Consider the following 25150-nt stretch of genomic DNA (forward strand, 5'->3'; position numbering starts at 1 on the left):
TACTCCAGATCTAACTAAGAAATGCAAAACTGACGTCATTGATTTCAGTTGAAGAGCCAAGAAATATCCAAGTGACAGGTATGACCTTTCTAAAAAGAGCTGACAAAGCCAAGTATCTAAATTGAGCCTCACAAGTGCTCTGCCATCTGAAGAATTCTGTGAAGCAGTCCAGGGGCCTCATATATAAACGGTGCATACGCACAAAAGTGTTGTGTATGCCCGTTTCCACACTCACACCGCAATGTATAAAAACTAAACTTAGTGTAAAGGCATGCACATTCTCACACCAGCTCAGACCATAGCATACACAAGTTTTCAGCTCCCAGCATCAAAGTAGTGCTACTGTTCCTGTGTGGTTTACCTTTATTTTTCAGATTCACATCTCTGACGCGGCTTTATCAAATACACTGACATTAACCACATATTGTTTTTTAGTTTAAGGCAACTGATTGTAATCAACCTGTAACCACATAATGGTGCACGGAATGGCCAAATTATTCCAAATACTATAAGTGTTTTAACCCACTGCATCGGAGTGTGGAATCACAACTCTACAGGAGCTGATCGGAAAGCTGTACTGCAGATTGTGTCATGAGCAGAGAGAATTAACAGGGTACAGCTTCAAGCACACGCTGCCTCAGCCATGCACACAGTCTATTTGAACTTCGCCCATTCTGCAAACGCTTCAGAGCCTTTCATGCACAGACCTCAATGGCTCAGAAACAGTTTCATCCCAAGAGATATAAACGCACTCAATCAGTCCATCAAGTGCTCCCGGCAGAACTGTTTGTACTTATAAGTACAATTACCTCACTGTAAACTTGCATTACAGTTGTAATATTGCACAACCTGAGCCACTTATGCTTTCATATTATTATTATTGTTCATATTATTATTACTGTTGTTACCATTTTATAGGAAAATAAGTTTATGAAGGATTTGCATATTGAGTCTCATTGTACCATACAATAACAATAAAGGAATTCAATTCAATTCAACAGAAGAGACCACGTATTTACAGATAATGATGACTGGCTTCTAAGTTTATTTAGATTTCCAGGTACTATCTTCTTGGAGCTCTTCATATCATTTTTCAGAAATGCAGTAAAGTATATATGTTACATTATACAGATATATTTTTAACGTCATTTAAATAATGTATACTGTTATTATATGTGTGGACACGGTGGACACACCGGTAGCGATGTACTGGCACCCCGTTCAGGGATTGTTCCTGCCTCGCACTGTATGCTTCCTGGGACTGGCGCAACCTTGGATGGATAGATGGATGGAATAATTAAACATGTACTACAAAGATATTTCAATTTTCTTTACAAGTTTTGAAGAATTGGAGTTCTAAGCTTATGGATGGCATGACATTTATTAAGGAGCTGATTTTGTGGCAATTGGTTACTTAGAGAAAGAAAAGGAAGTACAGGAATTGGGGGTTAGTACATTTGAAAGAGATAGTACTGTTGCAATAAATTATTTCATCGATGGTCACGCACGGCACAGCAAGCATCTTGCAGGAGGCAGGAACAATCTCTAGACGGGGTGCAAGCTCGTCGCTACCATTGCACCACTGTGGCCCCATGTTTAATACATGCTTTAATTTATTTCATCATGAAAATGATATTAAGTATACATCATAGTATTTAAATTGTTCAGAGAGTTGTAATATCATGAATGTAATGCATTCTGTGTCCTGTCAGCGTAAGAGAAAGACCGTTTAAGAAACACATAGTGATTCACACACATAGAGTACATAGAAGAACACACAGAATATGAAGCATTTAACATGGTACTTTAGCTACATTGTAATTTGAGAAACTAGTAAGTTAAAAGATTTTAAGATTAAGTTTATGGCGTTCTACTTTAATGACAAAGTAAACTACGTGATTAAAGTGGAAATTTCGAGATTAAAGTTGACATTGCTAGCTTTTTTTCCACTGTATCCCTGTTTTTATTCTTTTCTCTGTACCCTAATAAGGTTCCATATGACATTCAGACGGTGGGATACGACTCGCCTTTTCACAGCGACTTTGATATTTGACAACTTCTGTTTTATTTTGGGCAGCGTGCGACTTTCTGAACTTGAACTTTCGATCAGCTTCCTTTTGTTGTTTATACAACTGCTTAAACCATCAAATTATAGTTTTTTCTTGCCTCCACTTAGCATTCGCTGATATTCTTCTTTTTTTCCTGTGCTTTTGCCATTGTCTTTTCACAGAATGCTGAACTTAAGGGAATATTTATAATGATTTGCATATTCAAAGAGGTGTAATTCTGGGAGGAGTCTGGGAGGGGCAGTAGGCATGTGCACGAGCATTACATTTCACACAAACCGGGGTTTATGTAGCGGAAGTGCATGAAAGTTGGCTTACGCACAGTTTTCTACATCCAAATTTTTTTGTGTGTATGCACATTTTGACTTTTGTCCGTACGCCATGTTTTAGTGTGAATTCTACACACGGTGTTATGCATGAGGATCCAGGTGTGTAATCTCAAAGACATCAACATATGTAAAACTGTATAAGAAATGGCATTATGGCGCCGTTTCTCCTGTAGAGGACCACAGCAGCAAGGAGAGGAGTCTCAAACTCTTCAGCAAAGCTGAAGTCCCCCTCAATAAGCTCAAAAAAGTGAGCCACTCTGTTTTCTTAATTCCATGCAACCATACCCACACAGAGTGTGTTTTCTCAATGATGAGATCAGCATGGAGAAATGAAAGAGGTAAAGAGGGTGGGTAAAGAGATGTACCACAGATTCTTGGCCAAAAGAAACGTTTGGTGTTGTGAGAGATGCTATTAGGCAGTTTTAAATAAATAATCGTGTGTGTGGGGCTCCAATCGGATGCGGGTTTGTGCACGCCCGTTTTTCTATATGTACAGCATGGGAGGATTGTTCAGATGCCTCAATTGTGTGGGAGTGGAGGAAGTGGCTTGTCACATGTGCACCCAATTAGAAAGGATAGTCGAAAAGGAGCCAGCATGGAATGAGAGGGGAAAAAGAATAGACTGACCAGAGACAGAGAAAGACAAGGGAGAGACAGAGGTTAAATGGAGAGAAAGAAAAGAGCAAGACAGAGAGGGCGAGCAAGTGAGCGAGAGCACGTATACAGCAATGGAGTGACAGGCAGGTTGTCAGTAGTGATCTTCAGGGCTGTAGGAGCCTGAGGCTGAAGATAGGGTGCTCCTACCGAACAATTGCCGGGGAGTAGGAGTGGCCTGTTATGCAGTGTCTCCCACAGACCCCGAGGGACAGGCGGTAGGAGACGTACGCAGCTCGGTGCATTGCCCCAGGATTGCCGAAGGCCTGGCAATGGGGAGCTGAGCCAGGATGTGATGGTGGACTGCACATATCAGTGGCCATCTCCTCCTCCTTCTGTGAGGATCAAACAGGATAAGGAGAGGACGCACCAGGTTTAAAAGGGCAGCATTGGGGTTCATTATTTTGTGGAATGGATTTTAATTTCATTGTTTGTAATGGAATATATTTACAGAGCTTTTAACCATCACCTTTACAATGTTTTTATGGATTATTTATTTTATGAAGAAGATTTCACTAGACTAATTATTTGGACACTTTGATTTATTTTTGAATTGTTTTCAATAAAAGCACTTGAGCACTGTTACATCTCTTAAATGTGCTGCAATTTTCAGCATTTTGAGGCTGAAGCCCCAGGAGCCAAGTACACCCTGATGTCAATGCTGCTGAATCCTCCTTCTAACCTATGTCACACACGTGCACTTGGGAAGCAGATGAAGGGTTCGAAACAGGGTGTTGAGATGCCAAAACGGGGGTTGGTGCTGAGCACTAATGCCTCTCCTTCTCTTCCCCCAGTTCCAAAAAAGAAAAAAAACAACTAACACCTCATTTTTGCTTGACTTCACTTCCGGTTCCTTCTGATGACCTCACTTCAGGCCCTTCCAAAAACCTCACACAACTTCCTGCCCATCAACATGCCCTTCCTGTTCTCTTCTATAAAAGTAACCAGTTTACTCCCTCAAAAAACTGACCTAAAATCAGTCTCTTGAAACTACTCTCTTTCAATATATGGGGTGGATCCCCAAAACTTTATCTTTGTTTTGTGCTTTATTTACATCTTATAAGTTGACTAGAAAAATAAAACGAAAATTCCTCTCCCGGTTGAGATTCAAATGTCTCTTTTGTGTTTATTTCATTAATTTTATGTTAATAACCATTGTGGCATCTGCAAACTTAATGATGGTGTTAGAGCTGTACCCTGTCATACAGTTGTGAGTGAGCACAGTGAACAGAAGTGGGCTGAGTACATAGTCCTTGAGGGTGGCAGTGATCAGCATGATGGGCCTGTAGATGGTGGACTTTCTGGGGTCTCTCTAACAGGAAGTCCAGAATTCAGTTGTAGAGTTCAGTGTATTAGCCTAGCAGACTTAACTTTCCTATGAGATTCTGAGGGATGATGGTGTTGAAAGCTGAACTGAAGTCAACGAAAAGCATTCTCACAATAGTGTCTTTTTTCTTCAATAGCTATAACAATAACTATTTGAAAACACTCAACTGGCTGTTCAGCTTAAAAAGTGACTAAGGAAAATTCATTTGTATTTTATCTGAAATCAGTTTTCCTGTAACCAGAAAACCCAAGCAGAAGTAGCATTTACCAGTCAATCCAGCCAAAGTGTTCAGTAATTCTAAAAGGAGCAATTAACTAAGAAGAACAAGCACAACTGCTTTTTGATTATTCTAGGCCTAGAAATTAAATTGAAACCTCTCACAATGAGGAATAGCTTCTCTTCACACATAGCAGGAGTACTGAGAATTTTTTCAGTTTGAATTTCACTAGCATTATGAAAATAATTTTCAATAAAACGTCTTGGGTGCACATCTTATTCACGTCTGGGAAACAATGTGAATGACTTCCTGTACTCATGAGAAGCCACCTTCCATTGACAGCTGAAATGCATCACTGGTCATTTGAGCCAGGCCAAGCAACAGTAATTTTTACACAACAAACAAGCAAACCTGATTGAAATAAGCAGAAACTGAAGGAACTGCACTGCACCCCTGAGAAACAATAAAGTGTGAAGCAATAAATGTTTCATGACTAGGTACTGTATATTTTCCAATTATCTGCACATGCCTTTCATGTGTTGTGTATGTGTGTGCTTTTAAAGACATTTAAAAAAATATGAAGTTATTCCATTGGTATGTTCCTCTTTTCTTGCTCTGCTTGGTATTTGATGAATTTATTCTTAAGATGGAGATACACTGGTTAATGGAATGACTTTAATGCTGGCAGTTGCTTACCATAATGAAATCAATTTAAAAAGATGTCTGTTCACACAGAACGACTCTCTTTACAGTAGCATTCCTCTCAATCTGAGAAGGCAAATAATATACTGTATTCTACATTGTGGCAGAAGATACTTAAGATTTTACATTTTGAAAATTACAGTGAACACAATGATCTACTAAGATCTATTGATTTTTGCTACCTATTAAAATTTCACAGTGGATCTTAAACAGATCATAGTGGGCTCAGAATTGTACAACACTGGAAAGTTTAATAATTTTTTTAGATGGTGGCATGGTTTGAACTGGATAGCCCTGATTCCGCACAGATCCATCACCCTGTATTGAAACCATACTCTTAGTCATTATCTGTGAGTAAGCTACAGAAATGTCTGTCTGTAAAGACATCATTTCCTTTGCTTGTGCTACAGTATATGGGGGATCACCCAAATTTACCACATTAATTTGCTAAAACCTTGGAGGGACAGGGATGTCGACCATGTCCCCACTCAGCCCCGCTCTTGGGCTTTGTTTGCTTGGATTATTTTTGTTGCTTGTAATTTATTTATGCCTTTGTGTTCTTGTTCTTGGGAGCTTCACAATGTAACAATGCATTTTGAAAGAATAAACATTTTATTTATTTTATAAAGACCCTGCGTTTGCCCTTATATCTAGCCAGTGTTTGATTGGAAATCACCCACTAGTGGACATTTTTGGAAATGTTTTTGGGACTCTTAGATCATGACAGAAAATATGTGGAAGTGCACAAAACCTGTACTCAGTAATGAACACTTTATAAACTGGATTGAATTTATTGAATTGAATTATTATCGCCAATGCAAACACAAGTCACTGTAGTGTCAAGTACTGAATGCTTGGTTTATATAAATATATAAAAAACTAAGGGGCTCTGCCCCTGCATGCTTTGCTCGCCAACCCCCGGGTGGGTGCTACGTGCTAGCCACTTCGCAGCTCTGCTGCTCGCGTATGGGACAGAAGATGTACAATTTAAACAGGTTGTTATTTTCGCGGGAATTGTTACATATGCATAATAGACCTAACTATTTTATATTACAGTAAGTAATTAACCATAGTAAAAAATAGTAAAATGTAATATATTGAAAGAAAATTATGTTTCATGTTGTGTTAGAGGTATTCGTTGCATTATACGTTTTCGTTCTGTTTGGCTTTGAAATTAATACGCAAATACTTTTTAAACTTACACTTTTACTGTAAAACTTCAGGAAAAACAATATTTGGAATTAACTTTTCATCAATATCGCGCTGAATTTTGATTCCGTGTTTGGAGTTACATCATGACAACGCAACATATAACTGCCCATGAGTGAATATTGTTTCTTTCTCTCTAATAAATAAACCGACTTTTTCAAATGTTTGTCCCTGTGATTTGTTAATTGTCATAGCAAAAGCTATTCTAACAGGAAACTGTAAACATTTTAATACGAATGGCATATCAAGATTTCCTTTGTTATCCATGGAAGATGTACTACATTACCTTTCTTGTCACCTGTTAAAATTTTACATGTCAGTATTGTTCGACTAATTTTGAATACAACTAATTTTGTCCTATTGCATAGTCCAACACTCATACATAAATTATGCAATAACATTACGATACATCCTTCTTTCAACAGTAATTCGGCCGATGGAAAACCGGACAGTATTAACGTTTGCAGATATTCTATGGGACATTGTAAGTTGATGTTTTATCTTCGGCAACATCACCACCAACTGTTTCAGCATAGTCTATTGATACGTATTTAACCAATTTGCTGTGTAACCGATCGACAATTTTCACATTAATTCGTTTGACTTCATCGTTTCTCGTGCAAGGATTGGCCGTGTACTCATCTCTTCTGTTGATAACCCTTCAGGATGAAAGTCTTCGATAAGATTTGGACATAATACGTCTTCTTTAATTGGGAACTTAAAGTGAGGAAAACATAAAAATTTATAAGAGCTGAGAATGCAGGAACTGTGTCTGACAAAAGCATTCACACGAATGAGAGGTGAGTGGACCGTGGGTGTGAGTAGTTAACCTGAAATGGTTGAGATGAGGAAGGTACTTGAAAAACTCTCTTGGCAATAGTCTTGTCTCAAGATTTTCTTTTATAATAGAGAGATAAAATAAATACAGTAATATAAAATATACATTATGTATTGAAAACAAATATAATTCTAGAGACAGTAACATAACTTTTTATTATTGATATTCCTTGAACATATGTAATAGTTTCCCAAATAAGAAACTATCAATAAGAAAAATTGATTCATCCACTTTCTGAGTTGTTAAAATACAATGTTGCAGGCGGAAACTAAAGCAGGAACCATCAAGGGACAAGGAGTCAATAGGACGCACCAGGGCACACACCTTTAATGGTTGTAACTTACAGTTTCAGGAGCAACACATAATAAAGTAAATGCAGTTGTTTTCTGTCTCAAGTAAACTGACACAATTAACCTTTTAAAGGTGAACATCATGCAGCAAGTAAGAAGAAGAACTTATTCTTTACTAGAATACTTGAAGGTGGTTTAACTAGCCAAAAGAAGGCACTCTTGAAAGTTTAAAGATAATAAGGTAGACCTTCAGTCTTAAGTGATAAGCAGTTTGGTAAGAGGACCCCAGGATTGAAAAAAGGTCATCATAAAAATATTAAAAGTGGGAATACAATGTGCTAGAAAGTGAAAAGCTCAGCAGTGGGAAAGAGGACTGCAAATTCAAGAATACAATGAAAAAGACGAGGGGTCAAATCAGACAGGACATTTTGTGGGCATACATGTAACTTTGCAGTACATTTTTATGGCCATGAACAAATCTTCTTTGAAAGTTCTGTGATATCCACCAAGACGATAGTTATTGAATTGTGCGGTTGTGACATAGCATAACATACCATTCTTGAACGTGCTTATACGAGTTGAAAGGGGTGGGGGGGAAATACTCTACACAACACAGGAAAGAGCCATGGACCGGGCACCAGTCCATTGTGAAGTTCACTCATTTACACACCTAAACTACCATGGGCCAGCCTGAAATCACCAAAAGCATTAACATACACATCTTTGGGAATGTCGGAGGAAAACCTAAACTCCCAGAGTAAATGCCAAGCAAACATTGGGTGGATATATTACACCTAGACAACAGATGGATTCAAAGCCAGGATGCAGAAGAGCTAACCACTGTGCCACTGTGCTAACCTTTGTACTTGTTAAGTGTATTTTTTCATATTGATTAGTTATTATTTGATTAAAAAGCACAAAAATTAAAACACAGTTTGGCCAAAACATGTCATCAAATTGAACACTCATCCCCATGTTGCTTCATTTAATTGATGCTTTTTTTTATGCACACTGACTTTCATATAACAAGAGTTTACATTATTTCTGCAAATGAACTACTGTCAAAGTTGTAGGGATTGAACTAGCAACTTGTTGGATAAACTGCTTATTGGAAAAACACAATACATAACAAAATGGCATTTTGTACAGAGTTTTTGGTGTGCCAAGTGAAAACAGATTTATTCTATGTATGATATCCTTTTTTATAATAAATTATGATGATTAATGTTCACTCATCCTACTTTTCATAATGAAGAATGTTTTAACTTTCCTTATATTGTGTGATAAAAATACAGAATAAAAAAATCAAATAAAGGCACTTATTCAGCAGTACCCTTCAACAATTTAATCTAAATTTCACAATGCTGTGTTTTACTACATGAATCCTTTTGATTATCCTGTTCCCTTCCTAAAATCAAGCCTGCTTTTTCTTGTGGACAATTCATATGCAAGAAGAGTTTGTTTAAGGATACAGATACAATACCTATCTCTCCCTGAAGGAATATCATCTCCTGGCTTCAAGGTTAATTACATCCCAAAAGGAAGAACTCTACCAAAAAATATATTTGGGATTTTGATGAAAAATCTGTCTACTGTAACGCAAGCATTTGCACACTCTCATTAAGGAAAAAATAAAGCATTTGTCTGATCCACAATGCTTCACGATATTCTTAAAATAGAATGTGAATTGTCACCTTTTTGCATTGAGCTAAAATGATTAATTTCCTTGTCTGCAACTCAACACACATCACAGTTTCCGCGTTGAGGTCTTCTCTTTAAGTGAAGCAGTAAAACTGCTGTATCTCATATACATTGGTGCTTCCTTCCAGGACAGGTAAGTAAAAATGTACTTCAGAGATGCCCAAAAAATAATGAGGTTGACTGGTATGGTAGCACAGTGGTAAGGAATTATCGTCCCCTTCTAGGGATTTTAGTTTGATTTCCGGCTTGGTCACTCTCTATACAGAATACTTTGATGTCAAAATATAATAACATAACCCTAACCTTTCTGTCTGACTGGATGCAGCATGATGTTGGTACAAAAAAACTTTTCAGTCTTTCTCCACTTTTTTTCTACTACCTGCTGCTTCATTCAGTGCTTCAAGCATATGTTGTCTTATTTGTATCTTCTTTATCCTATCTACTTTTTTTCTCCCATTCTAACTCCTTCACTCTTGCCACCCTGTCACTCTTCCTATATAGCATGTTACCAATTATACAATACAATACAATTTATTTTTGTATAGCCCAAAATCACACAAGAAGTGCCGTAATGGGCTTTTACAGGCCCTTCCTCTTGACAGCCCTCCAGCCTTGACACTCTAAGAAGACAAGGTAAAACTCCCAAAAATGATCTCTTAGTGGTTTCAAGGTCTCACACTATCCATTCCTCTTTGCTGGAATACCATTTTCTAAAATGCCAAATTTTCATCTAGGAAACTCCAACCATCAATTTACTCAATTTAAAGTTGTCCATGGGTTAGATTTTACCCCTTGAAAACTACACTTAATGGGCTTCAGCCCAGATCTTTGGTGTCACTTTTGCCTGTATAATGTCCCAAGGATATTTTTGAACATTTATTAGTTTTGCCCTCCTGTTCTGACTTTCTGATCTCTAATCTTCTGCTCTCTTTCTTCAATGCCATCAGCTCCTATTCTCCCTCTGCCACTTCTTCTAAGACTCTTAAACCTTTCAGGCCATGCTCTGCCTATGCACCAGTGTAAAGTGTTATGTTTGGGCACAACAGTTGCCAAACCTTTCCTTGCTTTTAGACGGAAGAGCCTTGACCTGATTACAATGAAGAACTAGCTGTCTAACTAATAAAATGGGCTCATTTCTGCATCACAGATTAATGGAGCATCCAGAAACTGGCTGGGGATTTGCTGCTTATAAACTGAAATCTTTTATGAGCAGAGACTAGTGGTGTGGTGATGTGGCCGGTTGGCACAGCTGCAGTTCCTGGCGGTATGGCACAGCACATGGAGGGATGGTTAAAGAGGGGTTCTGTTGGGGCTTTATTCAAATATTGATTGCTTATTGCTCTGTTATGTTGGTTTCCTTTTGGTTTTATTAATAAAAAATTGATTACAAAAAAATATATTAACATAACATTCTTAAACTGGTAACACTGGGAAGAAGGCGGGACACCAGCTTACTAGAGACAACCCACTACAGACATGGCAAAAACATATAAACCGTACAGAGACAGTAACCTGGTTGCATTCTGTTTCAAAACATAATAAAACTGCAAAAGTCCAAGGAGAGGGAAATCCTTTATCATTATATCTATAGAATGGCGTATTTCAGAGGAAAATAGACATCAGTTCTTGACCCTGAACATGAAAAATAGGTTTAGATTGGATGTAAATATAGATGGAGTGATAGATGGATAAATGTATGTATTTTACTGTGACACTCGTACATATAAACAGGCACATCGCAAAGCCAATAACTTTAAATATCAAGCATAGGTTTTATCTTTTTTTTTTGTTCTTTGTGTCTTTTTAACTGATTTTTTCTTTTCATCTTGTTTTCTAATTTGACTATAAAGTAATTTGTTGTATAAGTTCAATTTGATTGTATGCAATGTTATTTTCTTCAAATAAAATAACTAAAAAAAAATCAAAAAAATTACCATAAAAAAACTACTGAATCACTAACATTGTGCTACCGTAAAACTGAAATGTCTACTTAACAATATTTCTTTTCTACAAAACATTAAATTTTCATATTCATTTAATGTATTTTAGGGTAACAGAGGATGGAAACCTGGAAACATCAGTTGCAGAGCAGGAATTAAAATGAGATGATGAGTAAGACCACTGAAGAGCCCACTTAGTGCATACACACATTCAGACCACTTGTGAATTTGCATAACCCACACGTCTTTGGAATGCGGGAGGAAAACTGGAGTGCTTGGAGAAAAGCGTATGGCGACACTGAGAGGACATGCAAACTATACACACACAGCAGCTGAACACAGGGGTCAGACCCAGGCTGCAGGATCCATGAAGCAGCAGCACTAACCACTGTGCTACTGTATTATCTTCTAAAATAATGCATTCAATCACACAGTGTGGTGGATTTCTGTATCTCTGTTATTCAGCCAAAGGTCCTCTGTGAAAATTTCAAAAGTAACCAAAATCAATATATATCCATAAAGTATTTTATTTATTTCAAATCCATCCATCCATCCATTATCTAACCCGCTATATCCTAACTACAGGGTCACGGGGGTCTGCTGGAGCCAATTCCAGCCAACACAGGGCACAAGGCAGGAAACAAACCCTGGGCAGGGCACCAATCCACCACAGTTTATTTAAAATGGTTTGCAAAATATAAAACTACCTATTTTTTGCAAAATAACAATGAATGTAGATCCTTGAGGAAGCATTGCTAAGCACTGATCTGTTCCAATTTTATTCTAATTTTTGATAATTACGTCAAATTAAACATTTATGCATTATTTTTTGTCTATGCTTTTTATAAAGCTTGATACTGGAAGCTAAGTTGATGATTTGGTTTTTATTTAAGTATAGCCCTGAGAATGGGCACAAATGACTCATAAAGGTCAGTACGTCAAACTAAATATATTAGCTGTCCACTGATTTCAAAGTCTAGTATCAATAAAACCAATAAATGCACAGTACTTCACAATCTTTTTGATTAAATCCCCTTTTTAGACTGTCTCAGTAGGGTAAAAAAAAATAATGCAGCTCAGTACAATGCCTGCACCTATGGGAGTTGTTAGTGTTTACAGAATTAAAATGTACACTGTTACAGAAAATACAGTCTTCACAGTAGGGTGTATACAATAATGCTGAACTTTGTGAAGTAAATGGATTACAGTATTACAAAATAAAGCTAATTTAACTCTTGGCACAGAAATGGCAAAAAATTTCTCCTTTGAATTATAGGCAAAAAAGGATTAGTTAAAGGTTCACAAAATAAGCCTTACTGTCTTAAACTCTTTGGATTCAAAATGATTCCAAAGCACGTAAGCCAGGCAAAAATGCTGTGGATGTCGTAGACATTTTAATGAGCTATCTTACTTCCACCATTGTTCTTGGGGTGAAACACCTCGCTGCCAAATGATGCAGTTTTGAAAGTTCACCAGTGATACAATGAGGATTTTTCATGTTTTTTCTGGCTTTAATAAAGCCCGCTGGGAGCAGAGACATCAGTGCAATTGCCTTCTTCTGTAGCCTGGCACATTAATCAAGTTTAAAACACATACCAATTCAAGGGAAAACTGATGTCATGGCAATCGATAGGTCCAGCTTCTTTCGATACAGCACGCTGCACTCTGCTGACTGAAATTTCAAATCCCATTCATAACATTGATTTGCTGCTGAAAGCAAAAGCAACACTTTTGGTGCAACAAACAGCTCAGTCATCAGTCTTTAAAATCTGGCCATATCCACCAGTGCCCTTCTACAGAGTTCTATAAGGTGGCTTACTGCAGGAGAGAGCAAAGGTGCATATCGTGTTCAGCTTTAATTATTTATGCATATTTTATATATTATTAGGGTAAGGTATAAATGAAAGTATAACTGAAATATTTCATGGGATTCTCATTTAATGTTATGACCTGTCCTTTTGAGTTTAATAGATAATAAATAACTTGTAAAAAAAGAGTTGAATGCCTGCCTGCACAAACATTACCTTTTTTGTCAGTCAGTCATTTTCCAACCCACTATATCCTAACACAGGGTCACGGGGGTCTGCTGGAGCCAATCCCAGACAACACAGGGTGCAAGGCAGGAACAAATCTCGGGCAGGGCTCCAGCCCACCGCAGGACACACACACACACACACACACTAGGGACAATTTAGGATCGCCAATGCACCTAACCTGCATGTCTGTGGACGGAAACCGGAGCACCCAGAGGAAAACCACACAGACACCGGGAGAACATGCAAACCCCAGGCAGGGAGGACCCGGGAAGCAAACCCAGGTCTCCTTATTGCGAGGCAGCAGCGCTACCACTGCGCTACCATGCCGCCCCCTTTTTTGTTTGTCTCTAAAAAATTTTTAAAAAAACAAAACAAAATGAGCATGCTCAGTACTGGCAGTTTTCACTCATGTTGAATAATTCTTTTTGAGAAACAATGTAAGAGATCTTTTAAATAGAAGTGCCATATCTTATAACCAATTCACAGCTTAGAAAAACTGCATTAATGAATAAAGTTATTTACATGCTTTATCCCATAAACCCACTTCCTCAAACAATTTGATTCTAATCAAGGATCACAGAAAGCTTAGAGCTCATCTCAAGATCACTACATGTACGGTAGAAACTGGTCCCGATCCTTCACATGATATGCTTCTGCAAAGCCATATTCACTTGTTGAGACTGACATATAGAGGATGGTTAGACCATACAGTATTACTAAAGCTAAAAGACAAAGACATTGGAGAAAATCTTTGCAAAGTGGCAAGATATAGTATTTGTGAAGTGGCAAGTTATGAAAGTGGATATTTTAGTTGCAACAGGATGAATTATATTTTTGTAAAGGTGATATAAAAGAGAGAAAATACTTGTGTAGAAATTAATATATTGTGTACAACGCAGATAGATAGATAGATAGATAGATAGATAGATAGATAGATAGATAGATAGATAGATAGATAGATAGATAGATAGATAGATAGATAGATAGATGTGAACATTTATGTTTACAATGACTTCTCTTAGAAATTGACATTACAGTAGGATATAAAAATACAGAAGAATACTTTTTAATTATTAAACTTGGTGTGACTAGTGTAAATAGGATAGTAGGAGGCAAGGCTATGACATGGTTAGTCAAGTCAAATGAGACACAGTGCAGGAAGTAAACCTTGTCTCCCATTAAGGTACCTTTGGACCTTTCCACAGGTGATCTAGCATACTTTAGGTAGCAGAGGACACAGGTCCATAAAGAAAAGACTGATGTGGAGATACATGCTGACCACTGGAGGACATGCGATCATGGAAGCAATCATATACCAAAGTCACTTCAGGCAGCTGACAAGCTGCTATGAAAACCAGGCCCTTTGAGTACAATAATGTGGAAGCTGAAGTAGCAGAGTATGCCAGCACCAGCTCTCCTGGAAGTGAAATTGACTGTAATGGCTGCAGCATGGTGCACCACTTCATCAAAGTGACTTTGTAAAGCACAACTGTTGGCCGATACTAAAGTAGCTGTGCAGATGCTGGGTGAAACAATGATGTAAAAGACATCCATCCATCCATTTTCCAACCCGCTGAATCCGAACACAGGGTCACGGGGGTCTGCTGGAGCCAATCCCAGCCAACACAGGGCACAAGGCAGGAACCAATCCTGGGCAGGGTGCCAACCCACCGCAGGACTAAAAGACATTATAAGAAAAATTATTTGTTTACATAACTCAGTACTGTGATGGGCTGGTGCCCCATCCAGATGTTGCTCCTGCCTTATGCCCATTGACTACTAGGACAGGCCCCAGGTGCCCTGCAACCTTACCTTAGAAAAGTGGGCTAAAAAAGCAGGGTGAATGGATAAGTCAATAATACAAAAAGCAAAACCAAACTGTGGGTTGAAAACAGGAAAGCCAAATAAGTATAAAATAGCTAAGTAAAACTGTATAGTACAAATCTATAGATCAAAGCCAAAGTTGAAATAATATTAAACACTAGAAAAATACAAAAAAAAGCTAAATAAAGGAGGATTTGATGCTCAATTTATTCTCCCTGCATATCCATTATGTAACTGCTTTGTAATAAAAATGACACACCAACAGACACAAAAAGGTAAAGGTAAAACATATTGGAAAAGAAAGCTGAGGGAAAGAACTTTGCCAATCAAAAGCTTTGTTCTGAAGGTCTAACCTGTTCCTGATAAACAGAAAGTTCAGGGGTACAGGAACATCAGTGTTATGTTTCACTCAGGGTCTCATCCCTGGCTTATGTTTTTTTTTGGTTAAGGTTTTTTATTGTTTTTTTCTTTTATTATTTTGTATATTTTCTATATTTTGCTGTTAATTCTGTTTTTGGTTTCATATTTTGTCTTTATTGTATTTATAGATTTATTAACTATTATGCAGTAGTAGTTTTAGTTGGTACCTGACTAGTCTCCTATACAGTACGTGGAATCCAAGGGGACGGGGCCCCAGCTGTATAAAAGGAATTTCTTTAATGAAAATATCCTGAATTATCTATCCACACTGCAGATATAATACTGCTTGAATGTTATTGTTAGCATTGACTTTAAGCAAATGGGTGACTTGGTGGTGCAGTGGCAGTGCTGCTGCCTCACAGTAAGGAGACCAGAGTTCATACACCTGGTCTCCACACTGCATGGAGTATGTATGTTCTCCCCTTGTCAGTATGGGTTTTCACCCTCTATCCAAAGACGTGCAGGTTAGGTGAACTGGTGGTGCTAAATTGGCCCTAGGTGTGGGGTTGTGTGTGTGTGTTTGCCCTGTAATGGACTGGCACCCTATCCAGGGTTTGTTCCTGCCCTATGCTAGCTGGGATAGGCTCCTGTGACTCTGGTCTGGATTAAGTAAGTTAGAAAATGACATGACATGATTTATAAGTAGTATTTTTCAGTTACTGGAGGGAAAATGTCAAAGAATAAATTTAGAATGTGTACGTGGTAAGATAAATCAGGTAGTCAATGATTATATCATTATTTATAAACCCTATACTGAAAGCCCTCCAAGATTATAACACCCCCACCCTTCTTGTCGTTACACTGGGGGAATCCCTTAAAATTCAAACCCTGCATTATATTTTGACATTTATGAGTGCCAATACTAGTTTACTTAAATGATAGTTGGATAAATATCTGATGGGTTTACTAGTATTTTAAATTGGTTGTTACTGTTTTATTGTCCATTTGAGTAATGTAGGTACTTTAATTGAAAAGCCATTTAATGAGATTTCTGTTTTTGCGGTGGTATCAAATAGCTAGAGAGGATTGTAAAAATTCACAGGTATTGGCGTTGAATACAAAAATTCTGGTATCATGACATCCCTAGTGGTTACTGCTGCTTCCTCACTGCTGCAGAGACTTGGCTTCATTTTCTGGCCTAGCCATTGTTCATGTGGAATCTGGATGTACTCCCCATTTCTCTGTGGGGATATACTCTTGGTACTCAGGTTTTATTCCCATACATATGCAGTTTAGGTTGACTGTTCACTCTTAATTTTTCCTATGTAAGTGTGTGTGTGTTTGTGTGTGTGTGTGTGTATGAATGAGTTAGCATGTCCTGGGATGGACTGCAATTCCATCCATGGTTGGACTATGTCTTGTGCCCAAGGCTGTCTGAGTTATGAAATAGGTGGATGGACAGGATATAGAGATAGCTGGCTGCTCCTGGCCAATTTCTAATTACTTCACATACTGTCATCCATTTTCTACTGAATATCAACTTATCAGTTTTCCTATCAAGAGTAATAAATTGTCCCCTTAATTAGGACATTTCCCTTCTAGAATATAATAATATACAAACATGTAAAGAATGAGCTAAATACCTATATATTTGCCATTGTGTTTCACACCTAGACTGAGCTGGAAAATTCTGCACAAAAATTTTCACCTTACAAGGTCATCCTTGGAACAGAAGGATTCAGGCTGTATATTAATCCTGAAAGAATATATTTCTTCCTGTCTGACAAGCCAGTAAGTCTCTGCAATGAACCTACATCAGCTTGCGTCCTTGTCTTTTTGGCAGATGTTACTTGGCAGCAACATCTGTGGTGTATTGCAGAAATGACTAAGACTCAGCAAAAGACAACTACAAGAGAATTATGAATCAGGCGATGCTGCAGTCCTGTTAATTGCAGAAACACACACCATTACTTTATGTCGACAGTGAAGCCAAAGTGCCTTTAAATAAAAATGGGTCTCTCAAATCTCTGTAACTGCATTTCGCTTTCTCATGTTATATAAAATAGTGTCACTCTGTGTGTTCTACAACATTAAGCCCACTGACATAAAAGGCTTGACGTGGCACCTGAATTATTTAGAATTGTTGACACTGAAAGCTGTCTAATGTGGGCAGATTCTCAAGTATATTTCAATATGCTTGGAAAAGCTTGGAATGTCTGCCTTCATTAAATATACCTGGATAACAGGAATTGAGAGTAGACCATGACAATGCAAGAATCAAAATAAATTGTGTCGAAGCTAAAAAGCCTGAAATCCTGTCTGCTTATAGGCTATGGTGCTCCACTAATGAGGATCTTGAATATAGGAAGACTGGGCCCCAGTTACATAATTCACATGAGTGTCGTCTTCAGAATAAAATAATTATCAGCCTAGAGGCATGGGTCAATATGATGTGAAGTGTCTCACTGGATATAAAGGCTGGAAATAGAAGTATTTGAAATTGCGGATAGAAGCAAGTGTTGGCTTGGATTGTGTTTTGTTATTCTTTGTGCACCAATCTGCCTCCACTCATATTGCGGCTATGAAAAACACTCATCTCCTTGGACATTTACATATTTTAATGCACTCCAAAATGGAATCTTAGTCCATTTAATTGGTATTTTTCCATCTGACTGGCACAAACAATTTAGAATATCAGAAAACAGCATTAGTACATTAGTGCTTTATTAATATGCAAAAATTGTATGAGGGAACAATAAAAGCACTTGATCATAGTGGCACATATGTGACTTCTGTTGATTTTCAAAATACAGCATGGTGGCTCAATTGTTGGCCCTGTTTCCTGACACTTCTAAGGACCGGGGTACAGACTATAAACAAAGTCTTTTTGCAATCTGAATGTTCTCATATCCTTGTGTTTCCTTAAGGTCTTTCAGCACACACACACACATCCCAAAGCCATTCTTCTTACATTAATTGCCAACTATATACTGCACGAGTGTGATTGTACTGGAATTCCACTTTTTACTTGGTAACACTTTTCCAAGTTGGAAATGTCCTGATGAAATTGCTTGGCATGTTCATCCATGACAGCACCCACATTTTCAGGGAAAAAGTGCAAATGAGTGTCCAAGAATTGATTCTTCAATGACATATTGCACCAGATTGTTTGGAATGGCTAGAGAAGGTCATTCACAGTTTCAGGCTTGACTTCAGCCTTATGATTTCCCAACATGTTTATGCAGACACTTTTGGAGCTGTGCCAAACAGCTTTCTCAACTTCATTCAACAACTTCTTCAGATATCTCATCTTTTAACACTTCTCTGATCTGAGGACCTACAAATATGCATTGCTCCACGCTGCTAAACATAAGAGGCATGTTTACTGAAATAATTAAGAAGACGTGTAGACAGCCTGTCACCACTTTGTGGAACTTGAAGCCCATGGCAAGATACAAAAAGACAAAAGGGAATGTTGGGATTGGGTTTAAGTAACACTGGTAGTCACATAGTTGCTGTTGCCACTTGGTTTGCACTTATTGACGTCCTTGAGGCACAATTAATGACGGGGACAAGCAGCTGTTATGAAGAATGGCAGGCCCAGCTCCACCGGGGCAGGTGCATCATCCACTGAACTCTCCCATTGTATCAGTTTTGGATGGAAAGATCATTGAATACTTTCATCTATTTAACTTGTACCTTAAAAAAATAAATTTTAATTTGTCAGTGGTTTAAATTAACCACATTGATTGTTAATTGACACCACCAATTGACATCAACTCTGTTCTGTGTTGAAAAGCTACAAGATGGAATAAAAACAGCAGCCTTTGTAGTTTTTGAAGAATGTTTGTTGTAATTTCTCAATGTTCATGTATCATGTACGGGGTTAAATGCAATACCAGTGATTTTATTTTCATTTTGAGTCTGTATTGTTTGTTTAGCAAATGAAATGAACTTTGTGAATATACCATGTACAGTGCGTTCATCCTTTATTAACATTTATAAACACATACTCCTGTGAGTCTATGAATCTGTTAAGGTATTGTAGCTGTATATCGAAGAAATTCCAAGATAAAACCACAATGCTTTTTTTTTAAGACAGCTAATTAATATGGTAATAAAATATCAATTAACAGAATACAACTCTGAATGATCTCATAATGCCAAATTTTAGCAGTGAGTATTTTTGTTACTTCACTGCTGATTTTCACCCTCCTACCTTCAAATTTCAAATGCACCCTACAAACTTCTCCCTGAGGAATGGCAATGTACAGCTGAAGAGACCACAATGAAAGTCTTCCATAAAGAATGAGCATTGGGGATTTAGGGGTACTTCAACATTATATCAAGGCACAAAGAAAAAGTGAACAGTACCTGTTTATCAATGTATTTCACATAATTATAAATTAAATAAACCAAAAATGAATATAGTATGGTGTGGAATATGGACAAAAGTTTCGGATGGATGGTTTCCATCAAGGAACGCTATGAGAAATATGTGGAACATCTCTACAGATAATCCAAAAAACTGCAAGAGATTTCACTCTTAGGAGTAGCATGTCATCCAAGAAAAGCATTAGACTACAGCTTAGAAATCTGATTTATAAACAATTTAAATCCAATAAATCTTTAAACAATTTAATACATAGAGAGTGATCATCAGGCCACTCCAGCTACCCCAAAAATGCTCAGCTTGAGTAGCCCTCTTCAACTCCCTCGAGCGTCAGCCCTGTGCTCCTCCAGTGAGCTCCCTCCCAGCTGCCTGCCTCCTTTCATCTGCTCAGCAATGTATCCCAATCCTGCCATGTCCAGTTTTTTTTCATGGATCTTTCCTTTTAACTTCCAACTCTCTTTTCTGTTCTTTTTCTGTCCTGACCTTTCTTTCTTTTCTTTCTTTTCTCTCCATCTCACCATCCCAGCCATGCAAGCTCCTTTTATATCGGCTTGATTGGGTGTAGATGTGACCTTCCGGCCACTCCAAGGCATGAATGCGGCACCTGACTGATCCACTCACTTTTGCACCATAATCAACCCTGGAGCAGCGCTGTCATGCACACATCTGCACCCATTCTGAGCCTGCACTCTCTTGAGATGTTAGTTATTTATTTTAAACCTGTCCTATGCCACAGACCACTTCTCACAGATAGATAGATAGATAGATAGATAGATAGATAGATAGATAGATAGATAGATAGATAGATAGATAGATAGATAGATAGATAGATAGATAGATAGATAGATAGATAGATAGATAGATAGATAGATAGATAGATAGATAGATAGATAGATAGATAGAATGGTATGCAAAAGTATGCAATCTCTTTAAAAGTCATCATAATTTTATTCATAACATAAGATTTGTATAAATATTTATCCATTCAGTACTTTTAATGTGAACTCTTATGCTGTAACAATACATTTCCAAAGTCAAAGTAACCCATTTTCTGTAGATATTTAACTGAAGAAGAAAAACTGAATGTCTCAATCAATGTGTATTCAAGCCCTACACATTAATACTTTCTTGAAAATCCTTTTGCTGCAATAACAGCCTTAATTCTTTTGGATTAAGTATGCACCAGTTTTGCACATTGTTCAGGAGCAATTCTTTCCCATTGTTCTTGGCAGAATTTAGAGAGATCCTCTAGGTTGGTGAGATGGTGCCTCTGGATAGCAGTTTTCAAATAGTGCCACAGATGCTCAATACAGTTAAGATCAGGGCTTTCACTTGGGCATTCAAAAACATTCACCTTTCTGTTTCTGAGCCATTCCAGTGTCACTTTGGCTTTATGCTTAGGGTCACTGTTATGCTGAAAGATGAATATTCTCCCGAGCTATAGGTTCATAGCGGACTGGAACAAATTCTCCTGCAAAACTGTGTGGTGATTGTATCCATCCATTGTTCCTTCAACTCTAACAAGATTTCCAGTCCCAGCACATGAAAATGATCTCCATAGCATGATGCTGCAACCACCATGTTTCATCGAAGTTATGGTGTTTCTTGAAGCATGGGCAGTGTTAATATCAAGCCACACATACCTCTTTGAAGTCTGGCCAAAAAGTTCTGTTTTGGTCTCATCTGACCATAAAATCTTCTCCCACATCTAACAGGGTCTTTTTCATGCTTTATAGCAAATTCAATACATGCTATTATAGTCACCTTCACTCCAGTTTTAGCCAAAGAGCATTGCAGACTTCTGAGAGTGACGGTTGGATTTTTAGTAGCCTCTCTCACCAATCACATCTTGCTCTGATGTTTAGTTCTGAGATTCTAGTAAGAGTCTTGGTGCTATGATGAACCTTCCACTTTCTGATGATGGATCCAACAGTGGTTTGCAGGACTTTCACATTCTCTGATATTTTATGTAGCCCTTTCCTGCCTTGTGCATTTTCATTACTTTGTTTCTCACGTTAGCAGAATGCTCCTTTGTCTTCATTTTTACACTGATTGTTCAAGAAAGACTATGGCCCTTGATTTTTATATCCAGTGAGATAGAAAGGACTCCTAAGTAGTACCTAATTATGTTTCATTATGGTCAAATGACTGTCACCTTTGTGTTGTTTGTGATTAATTTCTCATTTGTGTAAACCTGGAGCTTCCAAAGCATAGAGGTTTAAATATTTGTGGAAACACTAACTTCTAAGTTTTTCAGTTAGATATGTACAGTTAAATATCTACAGAAAATAGTTTATTAGGACTTTGGAAATATACTGATATAGCATAAGAGTTCACATTAGAATACTTAATGGATAAATATGTGTACAAATCTTTTGTCAGGCAGAAAATTATAATGACTTTCAAGGGGACTGAATAATTTTGCACGCCACTGTAGACAGATAGATAGAGAACACTGCAGTGTTACAGCAGCCCACACATATTAACACAGTGAGATATACAAAAAACCTACACAGAATGAATTCAAGACTAAAAACTAAAATAAGCAAATAAATAAAGTTATACAATAAATACAAAATAAAATACATTCCTGAAATATTTCAATTAAACACACTATATCTTCAAAAAAAACTAGTCCAGACAAGCATATATGGTTTCTGCTAAAAAGACCTGTAGCAGCACCCACTGGAGCAGCCTGGTATATTTAGCTTTGTGTAAAAGGTGCTCTGCTGGTTCACCAGGGTGTCACAAAGAGGGCATGAGATGCTCTTCATCATAACCAACAGCTTAGCCACCATGCTTCACTCTGTTATTACCTCCTGACAGTCTAGAAAAATTCCAAGAGCAGACAGTGCCAGTCTTGCTGATTAACATATTTAATAAGTTGGCATCTCCTGTTGCAACTACAGAAATATTTTGCTCACACCAAAGGACCTGAACCTTTCCATGAATACATCAGTAATTTGACTTACTTTGACTTACACTACTAGTAGTAAGAATAATACTACTACTACTAAAAATATTATTATTATTATTGTGGTTATGATTATTATTATTGTTGTTAAACCAGAAACAATCAACAAAGTGGGACAAAACTATATACAGTCATGGCCAAAAGTTGTGAGAATGACACAAGTAAATTGGTTTTCACAAAGTTTGCTGCTTCAGTGTTTTTAGATCTTTTTGTCAGATGTTTCTATGGTATACTTATGTATAATTACAAGCATTTCATAAGTTTCAAAGGCTTTTATTGACAATTACATTCATTTTATGCAAAGAGTCAATATTTGCAGTGTTGGCCCTTCTTTTACAAGACCTCTGCAATTCGCCCTGACATGATGTCAATCAACTACTGGGCCAAATCCTGACTGATGGCAGCCTCATTCTTGCATAGTCAATACTTCGAGTTTGTCAGAATTTGTGGGTTTTTGTTTGTCCACCCGCCTCTTGTGGATTGACCACAAGTTCTCAATGGGATTAAGGTCTGGGGAGTTTACTGGACATGGACCCAAAATTTCGATGCTTTGTTCCCCGAGCCACTTTTGTCTTATGGTATGGTGTTCCATCATTCTGAAAAAAGGCATCGTTCATCAGCAAACTGTTCTTGGATGGTTGGGAGAACTTGCTCTCGGAGGATGTTTTGGTACCATTCTTTATTCATGGTTGAGTTCTTAGGTAAAATGGTGAGTGAGCCCACTCCCTTGGCTGAGAAGCAACCCCACACATGAATGGTCTCAGGATGATTTACTGTTGGCATGACACAGGACTGATGGTAGTACTCACCTTTTCTTCTCCAGACAATCTTTTTTCCGGATGCCCCAAACAATCTGAAAGAGGATTCATCAGAGAACATGACTTTACCCTAGTCCTCAGCAGTCCAATCCCTTTACCTTTTGTGGTATATCAGTCTGTCCCTGATGTTTTTCTTGAAGAGAAGTGGATTCTCTGCAGCCCTTCTTGACACCTGGCCATCCTCCAAAAGTCTTCTGTGCGTGCAGATGCACTCACACATCCCTGCTGCCATTCCTAAACAAGCTCTGCACTGGTGGTGCCCCGATCCCACAGCAGAATCAACTTTAGGCGCCAATCCTGGTGTTTGCTGGACTTTCTTAGACACCCTGAAGCCTTCTTCACAACAGCAGTGGAAATGGGTTTTTTTGGGATTAAGTTAACTTTCATGGCAAAGAGGGACTTTGCAATTAACTGCAGTTCATCTGATCACTCTTCATAACATTCTGGAGTATATGCAAATTACCATCATAAAAACGGAGGCAGCAAACTTTGTGAAAATTAATATTTGTGTCATTCTCAAAATTTTTGGCCACGACTGTACTTTACTATGTCAATCTATAAATGTAACACTAAATCACCACTGTTCTGAAATCCTAACAATTGGTTACTCTAGGATTGGACAAACAAATTTATATCCAAATAATAACAGCTCAGTAAATCAAAGACTAAGCTACTGTTTACAATTATTTTATTTTTGCTTGGTTTAGAGTGATTACATAAACCTTTTAAGTGTTAACAATAATAAAATGCTTTTCTTTGCTACTTCGCTACAGAACAGATACAAGCTCAGAACAGGTACACTAAAGACACATTTGAAACAAGAACATGGAATCCATAAAAGCCAAAGCTATAAATAAGAAAAATAAAATTGTCTGTGAGCAGTCATTAATCAAAGCAGAATGTACTCACCAATTCTGCCAGCGTGCTCTGCTCGTCTTTGGTAAAAACAGCAAATCTTTCTGTGTGCTTAACTGGTGAATTGGACTCCTTGAAAAAAGAAATAAAAAAGAAATAAAAAATATGCAACAACAATTCATAAAAAAACGTTTCATGTGTAATTGCTTGCATCTCTCCTTCTGGTAAAAAATTAAGTCCAAATTGTTTATGGGAGCGCCTTTCCTGCCGGACATGCTTACCAAGTTTAGAATTGTGTAATCATAGATTAAAATAAATTTTCATTGCCTGCATTCTCCTGTAGCTCACAGCTGTAAAATGTTCTGGCAGTAAAGGATGCAATTCATGATAGGATGCCACTTTATTGCAGGACACATATAAACACTGCAGAATTAGAGCAGTTCATAAGCACCAATTGACATGACATGATACCATTGAATGGTACTAAATATCCATGGAAAATCAGTTAGAGAACAGGGGCAATACTCAAAAACTCTCAGAGGGCATCTTAGCCCAGAATTAATCAACTAGATGTACCACTGTGCCACCCATTTCCTTTAATGCTAGTTTATAACCTG

General features: G+C 37.7%; 1 protein-coding gene across 5 annotated transcripts in view; it reads right to left on the bottom strand.

Moving 5' to 3' along the window:
* The window catches only part of srrm3 (serine/arginine repetitive matrix 3), a 437508-nt gene that overhangs the window by 361152 nt on the left and 51206 nt on the right, over positions 1-25150 (bottom strand). For 4 of the 5 annotated variants that reach the window (XM_051930826.1, XM_051930825.1, XM_051930823.1 and 1 more), the window contains exon 2: positions 24588-24665. The exons of the other annotated variant lie outside the window; for it this stretch is intronic. The gene's annotated coding sequence lies outside the window, so the exon portion shown is untranslated. The remainder of the gene's footprint in view (positions 1-24587; positions 24666-25150) is intronic. 5 annotated transcript variants of the gene reach the window in all.

The sequence above is a fragment of the Erpetoichthys calabaricus genome, chromosome 8, assembly GCF_900747795.2.
Source record: "Erpetoichthys calabaricus chromosome 8, fErpCal1.3, whole genome shotgun sequence".
Lineage (NCBI taxonomy): Eukaryota > Metazoa > Chordata > Cladistia > Polypteriformes > Polypteridae > Erpetoichthys > Erpetoichthys calabaricus.